The sequence below is a fragment of the Pongo abelii genome, chromosome 12 (genome assembly GCF_028885655.2).
Source record: "Pongo abelii isolate AG06213 chromosome 12, NHGRI_mPonAbe1-v2.0_pri, whole genome shotgun sequence".
Taxonomy (NCBI): domain Eukaryota; kingdom Metazoa; phylum Chordata; class Mammalia; order Primates; family Hominidae; genus Pongo; species Pongo abelii.
In genome coordinates, this window is record NC_071997.2 from 87,366,675 (window position 1) to 87,374,723 (window position 8,049).

Genomic DNA, 8,049 nt, shown 5'->3' on the forward strand with positions numbered 1-8,049 from the left:
CTATGGACAGCACTGCAGCTGCAGTGGACAGCCAGAGACACAGGACCTTAGAGGATGATCAGAGAGAATTTTACAGCAGGAAGCCTTTTTGTTGATATGGGTGACCTTCACCTCCAAGACCGGTACAGCCTTGTCTTGGGTTAAATTTGGAGACCAAATGTGAAAAAGTTTTACATAAAAAATATATACTGGCCAGGCATGGTGGCTTACACCTGTAATCCCAGCACTTTGGGAGGCCGAGGCAGGAGGATCACGAGGTCAGGAGATCAAGACCATCCTGACTAATACAGTGAAACCCTGTCTCTACTAAAAATACAAAAAATTAGCTAGGTGTGTTGGCAGGCGCCTGTAGTCCCAGCTACTCAGGAGGCTGAGGCAGGAGAATGGTGTGAACTCGGGAGGCAGAGCTTGCAGTGAGCCAAGATTGCGCCACTGCACTCCAGCCTGGGCAACAAAGCAAGACTCTGTCTCAAAAAATATATATATATACATATATTTTTTATATGTATATATATTTTATATATATGTGTGTATATATATTTTATATATATGTGTGTATATATATTTTATATATATGTGTGTATATATATTTTATATATGTGTGTATATATATTTTATATATATGTGTGTATATATATTTTATATGTATGTGTGTATATATATATATACACACTCCCAGAAAGAATTGTGAACGAGGAATGAGAACAAATTCCTGTTGTAGAAGAAGTTGTTTTTCTTCTTTCCTTTGGCTTTCTTGTGCTTTGTGATCCAAGCAGATGACTTAAACTTTTTACCTATTCCTCCTATCTGCCTGCCTCTGGGCCACATTCTGCTGATTTACTAACTTTCTGGAAAGAAATTGCTGCTTAAATTAAGGCAATTTCACTAAGAAAGTGGTTTCATTCTACTGAATTCTGTAGTGTTTGCCCTCTCCTTACAGCAGTAAAACAAAACAAAAACAAACAAATCCAGTTTAGTCGAAACCTCACTGGTCTTTTGACTTGTTCTTGATGTTCAATGGAGTTGTTGAAGCTAAACAGATATTAAACAAATTCTACCCAGTTTAGTTTGGGAAATTAAATGCTGTCAGCCGTGGTCAGGTCTGCACACTCCATGTGGATGGAGAATGCTGGCACTGGTTATGATTGCCTTAAGTGCTTATTCTCTGATCAAGAGGCAGCATCTTAGCCTCTGCCAGAGTGGAGAAAGGACTGTACCATGGGTGCCATCCACTGTGACCCACCTTACTGACAAAAGGCAGTGATGCATGGGATCTGTTCTTCCTGTACCCCTTTCAAGCATCTCCAAGTTCCTCCCCAAAGGCCTAAGGAGACTTTTGAAGCCACTCTTTGTCTCCTATTAACTTAAGGCTTGGGTGCTGGCTGTTAGCCAGCCAGAGTGGGGCAAAGAAGGCCAGAGCCCAAGAAAGGCCTCCCTGGCGTCAGCAGCCCTGGGGTCTGTCCAGCCTAGAATTCACGACTGCTGAGACACTCAGGTGTGGCTTGGGGATGGGACTATGAGGAGCCATCTCCACAACCCCAGAAGGCAGAGCATGGACTGAACATTCAGAGAAACCGCTATCACGGTATGGCCAAATACTCCTGTGAGCTCTTCATATTTTTCCATCAGGGCCACATCTAGGAAGAGTTAATTTCATAAATTGACTTCCTACTATCTTAAGTGGATATATCTTTCTCTCCTAGCTTCCAACGGAGCCATTTTACTTTTACCAACTTGAATTTGATGACAAACCAAAGTGAGAAAGAAGTAAATGACTACTACTAGGAATCTATGATGTTCTAAACCCCTTGCTAAATGTTCACTTTTGCTAAATTGTTTCACCACGTGCCTATTATTTAGGTAGTTTCATCTCCATTTTACAGATGGAGAGTTACGCTATAATATCTGGACTACCTAAGTTTGTTCTCCATGTTTCATCTGATTGCCTAGCCTGTAATACCATTATATGTTGCCCTATTGCAACTTCTGTCTTTCCAAATTAAAGAATCGATACTCCATGTCGGTGTATGTGGAGAAGAGGGATAGACATCTAAACATGTTGGCTGGAAACCACTACATCTTTCATCAAGTATTATTAAGACCTATAAATGCTCAGCACTGTAGGGAGCAAGTGGAAAGAGGGCTCTCACCTGCAAGGACACTGCTACCTGTTTTGGGATACACAGAAAAACATGTCCACTTGCCTCCCACTTGTCTTCCTTGCAGCCGAGTCCCAGAGGCACAGGTTGTCATTTCAAGATGCAGAACAAGCATCACAAAATAATTCTAAGGATCCAGTGAGCTCCAAGGAGACTGTTGCCATAGCACCATCCCATACTGGTGAGTCCCAGAGTAGTCTTCTTCTTTGGTGAATGTGCCAGGGGCAGAAGGCACTGTTAGGTCTTCCAACTGACTGCCCCTTGCTGTGCTTCCTGGATGGCTCCACTGGATCCTGGAGGAAGACAGCTAAAATGGGAAGAGCAAAACGGAAGTGGTCTGGTGAAGAGAAGCAAGTTTGCTGAGCATGCTGAGGCAGTCTTATGTAGGAGAACTCAGCTTCAATTTATGGAGCATCAGAATCCAGCCTCCCTGTGGCTCTGGCCTCTCCTTAAAACTTCCAGGAAGGAAGCTTCACAGAGGAAGGAAGGGGAGAGGGAGGAAAGCAAGGACAATTCCCACAGTGAGAGGGTGCCTGGCCTGGGATGGCAGAGGGAAAAACTTGAAGGCTGGCTGCTGAGATGGGCAGGGAGGGCTGGGTGTGTTGGGGCTTATGTGTTCATTATGAGAAATGTCTTAATGACCATAAGTCCTGAGGGAGGCTGGAGAGCAATGCCTGGCGCCAGCCACGCTTGTGCAGGGGCCCCTGTCCAGGTGAAAAACATGTACGGAGTGAGTAAGGAGAGAGATGGGACTGTGTGGCTGCTGAAGGTGACTGATGGCCTTGGAATGCAACTCTGACTCCTGTGGGATTGGGTTTTACTGGAATGAGACACAAAGATTAGTGACTTTCAGCTGAGAAGGAATCCTAGTTCTTGGTTTCCAGAACCGAGTTTCTTCATGGTTCTTTGGGAGTTTCATTTGTGTTCTCCACCTCCAGACCTCTGCTCAAGACATTTATTCCTTCTTCCCATGAGTCCATATCCTACTAGGCCAGCCCAGGCCTCACCATTTCCATGAAGTCATCCTTGCTGGTGTAACTTGAAGCCTCCCTCCTCGAACCTGCTGACCTTCCACTGGCAGAGGTGATGTTAGTGTGAGATTCTCCAACAGGGATATGTGTTTAAGGGGAACATTTGTCTTCACAGAATCTTGAAGTTACTCAAAAATTCTGGGAGAACAAACTGATAAGATTGAATATATCAAAAGATTTTATGGAGTAAAATGCAAAGTTGACAAGCATATTTAAATTAAAGCTGAGACTTCAAAACAATTTCATGAGACTGGAGGGCCACTTTGAGCCATACTCAACTGGGCACCTGCTTGCTATCCTCTCCATGAGAGAACTTTAGCAGATGAGTTTGGGGAGTAGGGAATGTGATGTCAGGAGGCATAGGAGGGCCTCTTGCTCTTCCTAGAGGCTGGGCAATGGGGAGTTGAAGCCTTGCTAATTGAGAGCAAAAGGAAATTGTTTTATTAAATTGCAGTTAAAAATAACAGCAAATACTATTTATCACATACCTCCTTATGCCAGGTACTGTACTAGTTGCATTACACATTTTATTTCAATCAACTCTCATAAGTCAATGAGGTAAATATCACTCCCACTCTACAGCTGATGAAATCAAGCCACGGTGAGGCAATGTAATGTCCCCAAGTTCAACAGCTAGTAAGATCAAGGTCCAGGATATGATCCTGAGTCTAATGGACTCTTAGCTTCTCTGCCATGCTGCTGTGGGTATATCAAGGAAGAGACCTGAAGCTTATGTCTCCACAATGCATCACAGGCATTCCCTAAAGTTTTGTTATTTTTATGTTGGCCCCAAATGTTGACCTCTTCTGTTGCAGGTCCAGACTCTAGGTCATATGGAGAGCTCAGTTTGCCCTAGTGGTTCCTCCCCATGCAGGGGATCCTGGATCAGGATCCTGGACCTCACCCCCCTAGCAACATCTGGAAGGTCTTGCTAGGCCCCCGCTTGACTTATCTACCAGAAAAAGAGTGGCTGGTCTGGTCTATCCTTGTATAAATTTGGGAAATTACCAAGTCAGATTTCAATCAATAAGCGGCCAGGTGTGGTAGCTCATGCCTATAATCCCAACATGTTGGGAGGCCGAGGTGGGAGGATTGCTTTAGTCCAGGAGGTGGAGTTTGCAGTAAGCTGATATCATGCCACTGCACCCTAGCCTGGGCAGACTTTATCTCAAAAATAAATAAATAAATGCAGAGATGAGGATCAGATTTGTGGGCAGCCAGGGGGATGGCTGGTTTTGATTCTTGTTCTGCATAAGGACATAAGGAAAACTCAGGGTGAGAAATTAAGGCTGGAGTCCTTTACTGGGACAGTTTATCTGCAAGAACTTTTCCATTCAGTAAGCATCCTGGTTGGTATTTTTCACTGTGGTTGCAGTGAGGAACCCTGGTTATTTTTAATAACATATGCCACATTCATTGCATTCATTCAGTCCTATAGCATTTTATGATGTGTCTGACCCAGAAAAATGTGTGGCCAGTTTAGGGGGATGGGAAAGGTGTGTCCTCATTCTCTGCCCTCTTTTAGCCTTCCCTTTCCTTGGCACTTTCCTGCAGAAAGAGTGAGTTTTGACATCCCATGCACATTTTTCCACTGTCTCTTGGATTTGCCCCATCTGCCAAAAGGCCCTTGTAACTTTACACTGCACAAATTCATGTTTCAGGGACTTGCCAAATCTTGTCAAGTCCTAAAGTTTTTCTTGGCAGAGACTGCAACACTCCACGGAAATGGATTGGGTGAGTCCATCAGGCCCTGGTGCTGCTTCTCCGGGTGCCATGTGCAACTGCTGGGTCTTTCCTGACTCCCTTCCCAGGCTCCATGGGCACTGGCATACCCTGTGCCCTGCCTCTTCCAAGCCCACTGATTTCCGAGAGCATCAGCAGACTTCAGCACCTCCCAGGCCAGGGCTTGCAGGAACATCAGTTAAGCGATTGCTTTATCTTTGTCACCTCTGCCCACTCACCCAACACCCCTTGCCTTCAGTGCCCCAACCATCTCTTATGGTGGCTCCGATCTTTCAAATTAGAGGGGAAAGTCATTCATCCACTCAACTAGTATTTATACAGAGTATTTATGCAACTCAGTTCCTTGTCTTAGGCACTTAATAGTGAACTTAACAGTGAACCAAACAGACAAAGGCCCTGCCCTCACGGGACTTACATTCTAACACATCTAATAAAGTTCTAAAATGAAGTTGGGGTGATGTATTTGCAGCTACTGTTCACTTTTCACCTTCACACGTATGATTGCACTTGTTTCTCTTAATAGCCTTTGAAGTAGGCAAGGCATTTCATGGAGGAGAGAACTGAGGCTTCTTTTTTCTTTCTTTCTTTTTTTTTTTGAGATGAAGTCTTGCTCTGTCACCCAGGCTGGAGTGCAGTGGCGCAATCTCGGCTCACTGCAACCTCCGCCTCCTGGGTTCAAGCAATGCTCCCCCTCAGCCTCCCGAGTAGCTGGGATTACAAGCGCACGCCACCATGCCTGGCTAATTGTTTTTGGTATTTTTCTTAGTAGAGATGGGGTTTCACCATGTTGGCCAGGCTGGTCTCGAACTCCTGACCTTGTGATCCACCCACCTCGGCCTCCCAAAGTGCTGGGATTACAGGCGTGAGCCACTGCGCCCAGCCAAGAACTGAGGCTTCTTTCTAATCATCCTCCTCCCTGGATGCCTGCTTCTTAAAAAGAAGAGTCTGAAGAAGTACAGTGAAACCGAAAAGGAATGAGTACCACTCAGGTGTGGTGGAGTGTGCCTGTAGTCCCAGCTACTCAGGAGGCTGAGGCAGGAGAATCACTTGAGTCAAGGTGTTCAAGGCTATGGTGAGCTATGATTGTGCCACTGCACTCCAGCCAGGGCAACAGAGGGCAACAGAGGGCAACAGGGCAAGACCTGTCTCAAAAAAAAAAAAAAAAAAAAGAAGAAAGAAAGAAGAAAGGAAAAGAAAGAAAGAGAAAGAAAGAAAAAAGAGACAAAGAAAGAGGAATGGAGTACTGATGGTGAAGCTGATGGTGGAAGTTGGAAATCCAGGTCTCTATGGGGACAATATTTGGGACAGAGAGAGCTCTTTGGTCTTCTAAACCTGTGGGCCGAACCTTGCCCAACACCTGTTTTGTATAATCCACAAGCTAAGAATGGTGTTTATACTTTTAAATAGTTGAAAAAAGTCAATAGAAGAATACCATTTTGTGACATGTGAAAATTATATGAAATGCACATTTCAGTGTCCATAAAGTTTTACTGGAACACAGCCATCCCCACCATGTATACATTGTCTATGGTGGCTTTCACGCCTCAATGGCAGAGTTAAGTAGTTGTAACAGAAATTGCATGTGGCCTAAAAAACCTAAAACATTTACTATCTGGACCTTTATAGAAAGTTTACTGACACCAGTCCTAGAATCATGTGGTAGAGACAGTTATTTATATTCCATGTGCATAAAACTGGCCCTGTCAGGCAGGGAGGAATCCCTCTGTCTCATTCTGCCTCTGGAAGAAAATATAGTGGACTGAATGTTGCAGGCTGAGAACTAGTCCCTGACATCTGTTTTCTCTTCAGCACACAGAGGCAGCCCTTCTGGGAAGTGTTCTGACAAATGCAAGATTCCTTCCTGGAAGAATTGTCAATGTTATTTGCCAATTTCAGGAGCAAACCTTCACCTTGGGAGGTTCTGGGCTCCTGGATGGGGGTCTCTGCAAATTTAAATAATAATATTTATGCCTATGGAAAGAAGACAGGACTAACAGAGGAAGCAGGTTCAAGTCCCCCCTCTGCCACTTAATAAGTGGTGTGGTATTGAGCAAATCCCTTAACCTCAATTAGAAAGACGCCTCGGTTCTCTCCTCTGTGAAATGGCCCACCTTGCCTACTTCAAAAGCTATTTAGAGAAACAAGTGTGACCATATGTGTGAAGGTGTTTGTAAAGTGAACAGCAGCTGCAAATACATCATCCTCTCGCTTCCTATGAGTGGGTAGTAATATTGTTGAATTCTCTTCCTTCATTCTTCTTTGTCTGTGGAGACCCAGTCAGAGGGATGCCTACAACAACATTCTCCTTCCCTTCAGTCTGGGTCTCCACCTGCCCTGAACCCCACCTCCCACCCCCCCACCCCAGATTCCACCTACTCTCTGAAATCAGCTTTAGGGATTCTCAACCACATGGTGGGCAACAGACCTCACACAACCAAATGAGAACAGCCCTGCAGTTCTTCCTCCACGGCCACGTCTCTTAGTTTGCAGGATGCCACAGCTGCCTTCCTTCAAATAGCCCCAAACCCCCTGCAATGTATGATGCAACTACCAGTCACAGCCTCCTCAGCCTGTTTGGTTATTTCTCCCTGCCAATCTGTATAAATCTCACCCTCTCAAAGTGCAGTGAGTTTCTATCCCACTGTGTACCCCTGATGATTCTAAACTTAACAACTACCTTCTTTTGGTAGTTTAGGATTGGGGAATGTGAAATGTGCAGACAGGAGTGATTTCTAAAAGTCAAAATCCTGGCCAGGTGTGGTGACTCACACCTGTAATCCCAGCACTTCGGGAGGCCGAGGCAGGTGGATCACTTGAGGTCAGGAGTTCAAGACCAGCCTGTCCAACATGGCGAAACCCCGTCTCTACTAAATATACAAAAATTAGCTGGGCATGGTGGTGTATGCCTGTAGTCCCAGCTACCTGGGAGGCTGAGGCATGAGAATTGCTTGAACCTGGAAGGTGGAGGTTGCAGTGAGCCGAGATCGCACCACGGCACTCCAGCCTGGGCAATAGAGCGACACTCCATCTCAAAAAAATAATAAATAAAATTTAAAAATAAAAGTTAAAATCTTCCTCCCTTACTGGACCATGAGCACTGTTGGGGCAGAGACTCT

At 45.0% G+C, this 8,049-nt stretch overlaps 1 long non-coding RNA gene across 2 annotated transcripts in view; it reads right to left on the bottom strand.

Annotated features, from left to right (window-relative positions):
* LOC129057713 (uncharacterized) overlaps positions 1 to 3,417 on the bottom strand; it is a 39,484-nt gene extending 36,067 nt beyond the window's left edge. For both annotated transcript variants that reach the window (XR_008522441.1, XR_008522442.1), the window contains exon 1: positions 2,151 to 3,417. This is a non-coding gene — a long non-coding RNA (uncharacterized LOC129057713). The remainder of the gene's footprint in view (positions 1 to 2,150) is intronic.
* Positions 3,418 to 8,049: the final 4,632 nt, after the last annotated feature.